The sequence below is a fragment of the Triticum dicoccoides genome, chromosome 3A, assembly GCF_002162155.2.
Source record: "Triticum dicoccoides isolate Atlit2015 ecotype Zavitan chromosome 3A, WEW_v2.0, whole genome shotgun sequence".
NCBI lineage: Eukaryota > Viridiplantae > Streptophyta > Magnoliopsida > Poales > Poaceae > Triticum > Triticum dicoccoides.
The window spans coordinates 356757942-356767633 of NC_041384.1; positions in this window are offsets into that span (position 1 = coordinate 356757942).

Sequence of the window (9692 nt, forward strand, 5' to 3'; positions counted from 1 at the left end):
GGGGGGGGAGGAGTGCGTTTAGGGTTTCGGTCGGGGTGGGGTGGCCTATAGGCCACGGGGGTGAAGGGGCCGCGTGGGCCGGCCTGGTCGGCCAGCTGGGCCGTTTGGCCGGGGGGGGCTCTTTCTTTTTATTAGTTTTCTATTTTTGTTTTGTTTTGTTTTTTTATTTATCTTATATCTTTTCTGTTTTATCTTGTTCCTCATTTTATTTTAGTTTGTTGAAATACAAGAATGATCCCTAACTTAGTACTACCACTAAACCCACTGCAATAAAAAGTTTAACACCTAAATAGAATAGTTTAACATTTTATTAATTATAAAATGCATTTCAATAATTGTTTTGACTACTGTTTTATTCATTTTAGAGTATTTAAAGATTTTATATAAGTGTGGTTTCTCCATCATAACTATCCATGATTTATTTGAATCCACCTGAACATTTAGTTTTAATATTTGAAAATTTTTATTGTTTGCCTTTATTTTAAATTTGAATTTTGAACTGGGTTTCGAACTATGCGGGTTTATCAACAGTAACCGAGGTGACATGGGATCATTAGCGGAGATTCACTGTAGCTTAATTATCCGGGTGTTACAATTCTCCTCCACTACAAGAAATCTCGTCCCGAGATTTAGGAGGTAGAAGGAAACAGTGCGGGGTATTCATCATAAAGGCGGTCCTCGCGTTCCCAAGTGGCTTCGTCTTCAGAGTGATTCGACCACTAGACTTTGAGGAATTTGATCGCCTTCTGACGTGTGCGGCGTTCAGCTTGGTCAAGAATGCGGACCGGATGCTCTTTATAAGAGAGGTCCTGTTGCAATTCGAGCACTTCATGATCCACTGCTCGGATTGGGTCCTTGAAGCAGCGTCGGAGTTGTGACACGTGGAACACATCGTGAACCTGAGAAAGGTTCGGCGGAAGCTCCAGTTGATATGCCACCTTTCCACGCCTTTCGAGAATAGTGAAAGGACCAATATAGCGGGGGGATAGCTTTCCTTTGATCCCGAAGCGGTGTGCACCCTTCATTGGTGTAACCCGAAGATAAGCCTTTTCGCCAGGTTGATAGGCCATGTCTTGGTGATGACGGTCATACTGACTTTTCTGACGTGACTGAGCAGTATTGAGATTCTCGCGAATAATGCGAACTTGTTCTTCGGCCTGTTGGATAATATCCGGACCAAAGAGTGGACGTTCCCCAGTTTCTGACCAGTTTAGAGGGGTTCGACACTTTCGTCCATATAGCACTTCGAAGGGGGACATCTTCAGACTAGCTTGATAGCTATTATTATAAGAGAAGTCGGCATATGGAAGAGATTCCTCCCATTTCTTGCCGAATGATATTACACAAGCTCGAAGCATGTCTTCGAGAACTTGGTTGACACGTTCAACCTGTCCCTGCGACTGAGGATGAAACGCAGTACTGAACGACAGATGAGTTCCCATAGCTTCTTGGAAACTCGCCCAAAACCTTGAAGTGAATAAGCTGCCACGGTCTGAACTGATAACTAGTGGAATACCGTGAAGTGAAACAATTCTGGCCATGTAGAGGGTAGCAAGCTGACTAGCAGTGATTGTCTCTTTGACTGCCAGAAAATGGGCAACTTTGGAAAGCCGGTCAATGACGACAAGAATAGCATCATTACCTTTCTGCGATTTGGGAAATCCAGTGACGAAGTCCATTTCAACATGGTCCCATTTCCATTCAGGAATAGAGATAGGTTGCAGAGTTCCAGCAGGCCTTTGATGCTCTGCTTTGATTCGGCGACAAACGTCACACTCAGCAACATAACGAGCAATGTCCTGCTTCATATTAGACCACCAGAATCTTTGGCGAATATCTTGATACATCTTCGTACTACCAGGATGGATGGACAGAGGCGTATCATGAGCTTATTGCATAACCCTTTTAGTCTTATCCAGGTTTTCCTTCGAACATGGTACCACTAGGCGGCCTTTGAAATACAAGGCGCCATCGTCGGCGATAGCGAAGAATGAGGGCTTTCCTTCTGCTAGATGGCGTTTAATCTTATGGACTTCAGATTCATAACCTTGAATAGTCTTTATACCAGCTACGAGATCTGGTACGACAGCCAGGGTATTTAGAGAACCCTTAGTAACAACAAGAAGATTCATCTTGTGGAACTCCGGGGGAGGGGGAGCGAGTGCTCCAGGAGGAACAATATGGAGGTTCAGCTTTCTAAATTCTTCGACAAGCAAGGGCTAAACTTTGTGAACCTGGAGGTGGTTGCAGTAAGACTTGCGGCTCAAGGCATCAGCCATTACATTAGCCTTGCCGGGGGTATATGATATACCCACGTCAAAGTCTGCAACAGTCTCCATCCATCTCTGCTGGCGAAGGTTCAGATCTGGCTGAGTAAACATATACTTCAGACTTTGGTGGTCGGTGAAGATCTCGCAATGATTACCGAGAAGGTAATGTCGCCACTGCTTTAGTGCATGAATGACAACAGCAAGCTCGAGGTCGTCAACTGGGTAGTTTTCTTCGTGAGGGCGCAGTTGACGAGAGGCATAAGCAATCACTCTGCGCTCTTGCATTAGGACACAGCCTAATCCTTGACGGGAAGCGTCGCAGTAAATGATGAAGTCCTTCTTAGTATCAGGTGGAGCAAGCATGGGGGCATAGGTCAACTTGTCTTTGAGCGCCTGAAAACTTTCCTGACACTTGTCTGTCCATTCGAACTTGACACCCTTATGCAACAGATTAGTCAGAGGCCTGGCAATCTTGGAGAAGTTCTCGACGAATCGACGGCAATAGCTGGCGAGACCGAGAAAACTTCGGACTTGCTTGACATTCTTCGGAGGAGTCCAATCGAGAATAGCCTAAACTCGTTCAGGGTTGACGGCAATACCATCCTTGGAGATGACATGCCCAAGATAGGTTACTTCGGGGAGCCAGAATTCACACTTGGAATACTTAGCATACAGTTGGTGCTCTCGAAGCTTTTCTAGCACCAGACAAAGATGTCCAGCATGTTCTTCCTCGTTCTTGGAAAATACAAGAATATCGTCCAGATAAACCACGACGAACTTGTTGAGGTAATCCATGAATATATAGTTCATCAGACGAGAGAAGGTGGCGGGAGCATTCGTTAAGCCGAATGACATGACGGTGTACTCGTATGATCCATACCGAGTCACGAAGGCAGTTTTTGGGATATCCTCTTCACGAACATGGATCTGGTGGTAACCTAGCCTCAAATCGAGTTTGGAGAACACTGATGAGCCAGCCAGTTGATCATAAAGATCATTGATCCGAGGAAGAGGATATTTATTCTGAATGGTAGCTTGGTTTATAGGACGGTAGTCTTGGACTAATCGGTTTGTCCCATCCCTTTTCTTAACAAAGAGAGAAGGTGCTCCCCAAGGAGAGCAACTTGGGCGAATGAAACCTTTGACAAGAGATTTGTCGATTTCCTCCTTAAGCTCAATGAGTTCATGCGGCGGCATCTTATAGGGTCGTTTAGCTATAGGGGTGGTGCCGGGTTTCAAGTCGATGATGAACTCAACAGCTCTAGCAGGGGGAATCCCTGTAAGTTCTTCTGGGAAGACGTCTTGGAATTCACGAACGACGGGAATGTTTTCAATGCCCTCGAGTGGTGCAGCGTTCAACGCATTCAAGGCATAAAGTCGTGCCTCGGTGTTCTGAACTAGATGAGCTTGGTAAGCTATTATTTCGTCAGAAGGGTGTAGCAGATGGACGACCTTAGTGGCGCAAACTATAGAAGCAGTATGCACTTTCAACCAATCCATTCCCAGAATGAGGTCGATGTTAGACGACTTCAGGATAATGGGAGAGGCATAGAATTCCAGCCCTTCGATTTCCACGGGGACATCGATGCCAACCAGTGAGGTTTGACATTGTCCCACGGGGGTTTTTACCAATACCGAAGTGTTCATCTCCTCACATTTAACGTCATGCTTGTATGCAAAATCTTCTGACATGAATGAATGCGATGCTCCTGAATCGAATAAAACAGATGCAGGTACTGAGTTTACGAGGAGTGTACCCATCACGGTAGCAGGCTGGTCTAGAACTTCATTGAGATCAACGTGGTTTGCATGAACACAACCATAAGACTTGGCATTGTTGTTGCGAGGCTGGTTGCTTCCACGGCCAGCTGTGGGGAGGGCCGATTGATTCTGGTTCTGATTGCAATCCCTAGCACGGTGACCTGGCTGACCACACTTGTAGCAGAGGCCATTATTGGGAGTGGGAACAGGAGCTTGTGGTGGTGGAGGTGGAAGTCTTGGCTGCCTAGTTGGAGGAGCAGGCAGACGAGGTGCAGCATAGGTCTGCCTTGAGGCAAGTGCATTCGGCTGGTACATGCTGTTGGGAATCCATATCTTGCACTTCTGCAAAGACGGGCCCGAAGATGAGCCCGTGTCACGGTTGCGCCTGTGAGAGCTCTGGTATTCCTGCAGACCAGTTTCGACATTGATGGCTTTGTTCACTAGAGTGGCGAAATCAGCAAAGTCATGCACTAGAAGTGCGAGCTTGATGTCAGCTTGAAGGCCATCACGGAACTTCTCTTGTCTGCGTGCATCAGTTGCAATGTCCTCTTCAGCATAGCGAGACAAGTCCAGAAACTCCCGCTGGTAAGCTTCCACAGTTTTGTTGCCTTGGGTGAGGTTGCGAAACTCGCGCTTCTTACGGTCCATGACTCCCTGAGGAATGAAGCGAGCACGAAAGGCAGCTTGGAAGTCTGGCCAGGTGATGATTGTTCCAGCTGGCAGAGTACACCTGTGGTTGTCCCACCATTGAGCTGCGGGTCCTTTCAGGAAGAAGGAAGCAAAGGTGACATAGCTGGCAGGGGCTACATTAGCAGACTCCATCTCATAGGTGATGTCATGGAGCCAGTCATCAGCATCCAGAGGCTGAGTTGAGCTGCGGTACATGGTTGGGTTGAGGCGCATGAAATCTTGCAGAGTCACTTGGGTTGGCTGCTGGTTCATATTGGGGCGAGGAAACTGAGCCATAATATTCTCCATGAACTGACGATTCAGCTCAAACTGTTGCATCATCCCAGCCATGTACTCAGGCGGTGGTGGGGCGTTGCCACCATGACCACGACCACCTGGTCTAACCATCCTGCTAATATTTAACAGGGGTAGTTCAGCATTGAGAAATTTGCAAAAACAAGAATCATTCATGATGAAACATGCACAACGAAAGCAGCACGATAGATACTACATAGTAGTCGGCATATCTTACAAAAGAGATCATGCATAGAGTTCGTTACACAGTGTTCAGTACATAGGCTAAGACATCATAGGCGGCACACAGGCTCGCGGCGAATGCATCTAACACTAATAAGCAAGTCTACGTCGGTCCCATGCGGTACTGCGGAGGTAGGTGTAGCCCGACAGCTGGTAGTGACGCGAAGGGAAGACCTCCACGCGAGTAGCCTGGGGTCCGCAGATACTCTGGTGCGGAACCCGATGCGCAGGTGGCAGGAGAGGACCCAATGCAGGAGAGTAGCCTCCCACATCTGGCCAGCCGATGCCCTGGGGCATCACGGTCCTGGCAGGGTAGACCGCAGAACGCGACAGATCACCAGATCGGACAGAGGGGTGCAACAGCGTCAGAGCATGGTACAGGTGCTGACGGGTTGTGTACAATTCGTGGCGAAGAGCTCGGTTAGCTCTATCCAGCCCATCAGCATGCAGAACCATGTTCTGATGGTAGAAGGGCTCTCGGGTGACAGTGGAGTAGGCAGCAGTGTAGTATCCCTCCGCACCAACATCGGATGCGATAGCAATGTGCCTGAAGGGGGAGGTATCCAACTCCTGATACTCTCCACGAAGACGTGTCAGAGCAGCATAAGCAGCATCGTGGACCGCCATATCGATAGTCACTCCAACTCCATGAGCAGTGTGCAGCACGGTAGTGGAGTCATACTCCTGAGAGTAGAGGTGGACGATGGCACGGTACTGCTCCTGGTTGAAGTCCTGATACTCCTCATAGACGGTGTACTCAGGGTGCCAGCGATAACCCAGATAGGTCATCATCTCAACCAACACAGCAGGTGATCCTGAGGCACCAATGGCCGTCGTGTGGCGCACGACCTGCCTCGTGGGTTCCATCTGAAAACAAGGATGTTTTCACAGGAGTCAAATGACAATGTGGATAATGTTCAAATACCACTCTAAAGAATAACTAGGGCTTATCCAACTTTGGGGTGAACGTGGTTACGGGATCCTAGTGTTAGTGTTAATAAAATCGTTTAACCCGAGTAGGAGAGAGTTCAGTGTCCTAGAGTAAGGATCGAGGAGTAAAAGAGCCTAATACCACCCAGATGGCGATGTGGGCCCGTAAGACACTCAGCCATGTTAGTAAAAGTTTTTGTAATGTCTAGACTCGACTTCGGCCAAGGAGTGTGGAAGAGGGATTCCTACAGGCAGTCGGCTCTGATACCAACTTGTGACGCCCCCGATTCAATCGTACACTAATCATACATGCAAACATGTACGATCAAGATCAGGGACTCACGGGAAGATATCACAACACAACTCTACAAATAAAATAAGTCATACAAGCATCATATTACAAGCCAGAGGCCTCGAGGGCTCGAATACAAGAGCTCGATCATAGACAAGTCAGCGGAAGCAACAATATCTAAGTACAGACATAAGTTAAACAAGTTTGCCTTAAGAAGGCTAGCACAAACTGGGATACAGGTCGAAAGAGGCGCAGGCCTCCTGCCTGGGATCCTACTAAACTACTCCTGGTCGTCGTCAGCGGGCATCACGTAGTAGTAGGCACCTCCGGTGTAGTAGGAGTCGTCGTCGAAGGTGGCGTCTGGCTCCTGGGCTCCAACATCTGGTTGCGACAACCAGATAGAAGGGATAGGGGGAAAAGAGGGAGAAAGCAACCGTGAGTACTCATCCAAAGTACTCGCAAGCAAGGAGCTACACTACATATGCATGGGTATCAAATGGAATAAGGGTATCATATGTGGACTGAACGGTAGAATGCCAGAATAAGAAGGGGATAACTAATCCTTTCGAAGACTATGCTTCTGGCAGCCTCCGTCTTGCAACATGTAGAAGAGAGTAGACTGAAGTCCTCCAAGTATCATAACGTAGCATAATCCTAACCGATGATCCTCCCCTCGTCGCCCTGTGAGAGAGCGACCAACCGGTTGTATCTGGCACTTGGAAGGGTGTGTTTTATTAAGTATCCGGTTCTAGTTGTCATAAGGTCAAGGTACAACTCCAAGTCGTCCTGTTACCGAAGATCACGGCTATTCGAATAGATTAACTTCCCTGCATGGGTGCACCACATATCCCAACACGCTCGATCCCATTTGGCCGGACACACTTTCCTGGGTCATGCCCGGCCTCGGAAGATCAACACGTCGCAGCCCTACCTAGGCACAACACAGAGGTCAGCACGCCGGTCTAAATCCTATGGCGCAGGGGTCTGGGCCCATCGCCCATTGCACACCTGCATGTTGCGTACGCGGCCGGAAGCAGAACTAGCCCCCTTAATACAAGAGCAGGCTTACGGTCCAATCCGGCGCGCGCCACTCAGTCGCTGACTTCACGAAGGCTTCGGCTGATACCACGACGTCGAGTGCCCATAACTGTCCCCGCATAGATGGTTAGTGCGTATAGGCCAATAGCCAGACTCAGATCAAATACCAAGATCTCGTTAAACGTGTTAAGTATCCGTGAACACCGACCAGGGCCAGGCCCACCTCTCTCCTAGGTGGTCACAACCTGCCCTGTCGCTTCACCACAAAGATCCACACAGAGGGCCGTTGGGACAAAGGTCCTTTCAGCCCCCAATCCGTGAATCACTCGCGGGTGCTCCACAAGCCGACCCGACTTTAGTCACCACATGTATCATGGATAAAGCATATAGTATATACCCGTGATCACCTCCCGAGTGATCTCGGCCCGATAATATAGCATGGCAGATGGACAAGAATGTATGGCCATTGATGATAAACTAGCATCCTATACTAAGCATTAGGATTGCAGGTAAAGGTATCAACAGTAGTAGCAACGACAGGATATGCATCAGAATAGGATTAACGGAAAGCAGTAACATGTTACACTACTCTAATGCAAGCAGTAGGAAGAAGAGTAGGCGATATCTGGTGATCAAAGGGGGGGCTTGCCTGGTTGCTCTGGCAAGAGAGAAGGGTCGTCAACTCTGTAGTCGTACTGGGTAGCAGCGGCGTCGGTCTCGGTGTCTAGCGGAAGAAGAGGGGGATAAAAAATAAATATAATGCAAACAAATGCATGACGATGCATGACATGACAAAGCGTGATGCTAGGTGCGCCCTAACGCGGTACGAGGTGGTACCGGTGAATGGGGGAACATCCGGGAAATTATTCCTAGTGTTTCGCGTTTTCAGGCAGAGGAGCCGGAGGGGGAAAGTTGCGTGTTTGATACGTTAGGGGTGTGTGGTGTAGGAACGGGCTGCGTATCCGGGTTCGTCTCGTCATTCTGAGCAACTTTCATGTTGAAAATAATTTAATCCGAGTTATGGATTAAAAGATATGATTTTCTAAAGATTTTATTAATTTCTGGAATTATTTTTAATTCGAAAAATAATTGCTAAATTGCTAGGCGCACCCAGCACAGTGTACACAAAAGTGTACCCAGTGACTGACAGGTGGGCCAGAGGGACCCAGTTGACCAGTCAACGTTTGACTGGTCAACAGGGGTGGGACCCCCCTGTCATTGACTGTTTTAGTTAGTTAGGGTTTAGGTTAATTAGTTAGGCTTAATTAGTTGCCTTAGTTAATTAATCAAAATTAATTAAGTTAATTAAGTTAATTAATTCTTTAATTAATTAATTAATTAATATTATTATTTTCTCTTTTTTTCATTTCTTTCTGGGGCTGGGCCCCACATGTCATAGCCCCAAGGGGCTGGCGGATCGGGCATTCGGGTGCGGGCGTGCGGGCGTGGGCGCCCGTTTGTGTGCACCGCGGCACCCAGAGGGGCGCCGGCGGGCATGATGCCGGCCGGGGTAGGGCGAGGTCGGGCCAGGGTACTGGAGGCAGCGGGCGTCCGCCGGCGAAGCTGCGGGCGGGCCAGGTGGCGCGCGAGGCCGGCGCATGGGCGCGTGACCAGGAGGTAGGGCGTGGCCTGACGCACTAGGGGGTCGGGGTGAGCGCATGCAGGAGCGAGCCACCAGCGTGGCCATGGCGAGCGGTTGCAGGCGGCATCGGCATGTGATGGGGAGCGGCCAGCGCGGGTGCGCGAGGCGTAGGCGTGCGTGCAGGATGGGTTGCAGCCGCAGCAGCAGCTAGGCGCAGCACGGGGCGACGGGCGCAGCCGGACGCGGCCACCGCGCGTGTGAGGCAATGCGGGGTGAGCAAGGCGCGCGTGCGGATCGTGGACGGTGGGAGCAGCAGCACGGGGGAAAAGGGAGGAGAGGGGAAGCTCACGAGGGCCGTAGGGAAAAGGCCGCGGGCTCGGGGTCGGCCGGTGAGGAGGCCGTGGACGGGGCGGCGCCGGCGTGGTCGACGGCGGCAGGGACGACGAGGTTCGGTGGAGGCCGCTGAGGAGGAAGGCGAGGATGGTCCGGCGAGGGGGTCGGGGAGGCAACGGGAGGTGCGGCGACATTGTTCCGGGCGGCGAGGCACTCCAGGCGGCGGCGATGGGTGCCCGATCCAATCGGGATCGGGAGAGAGGGAGAGTGGGGGCGCGAG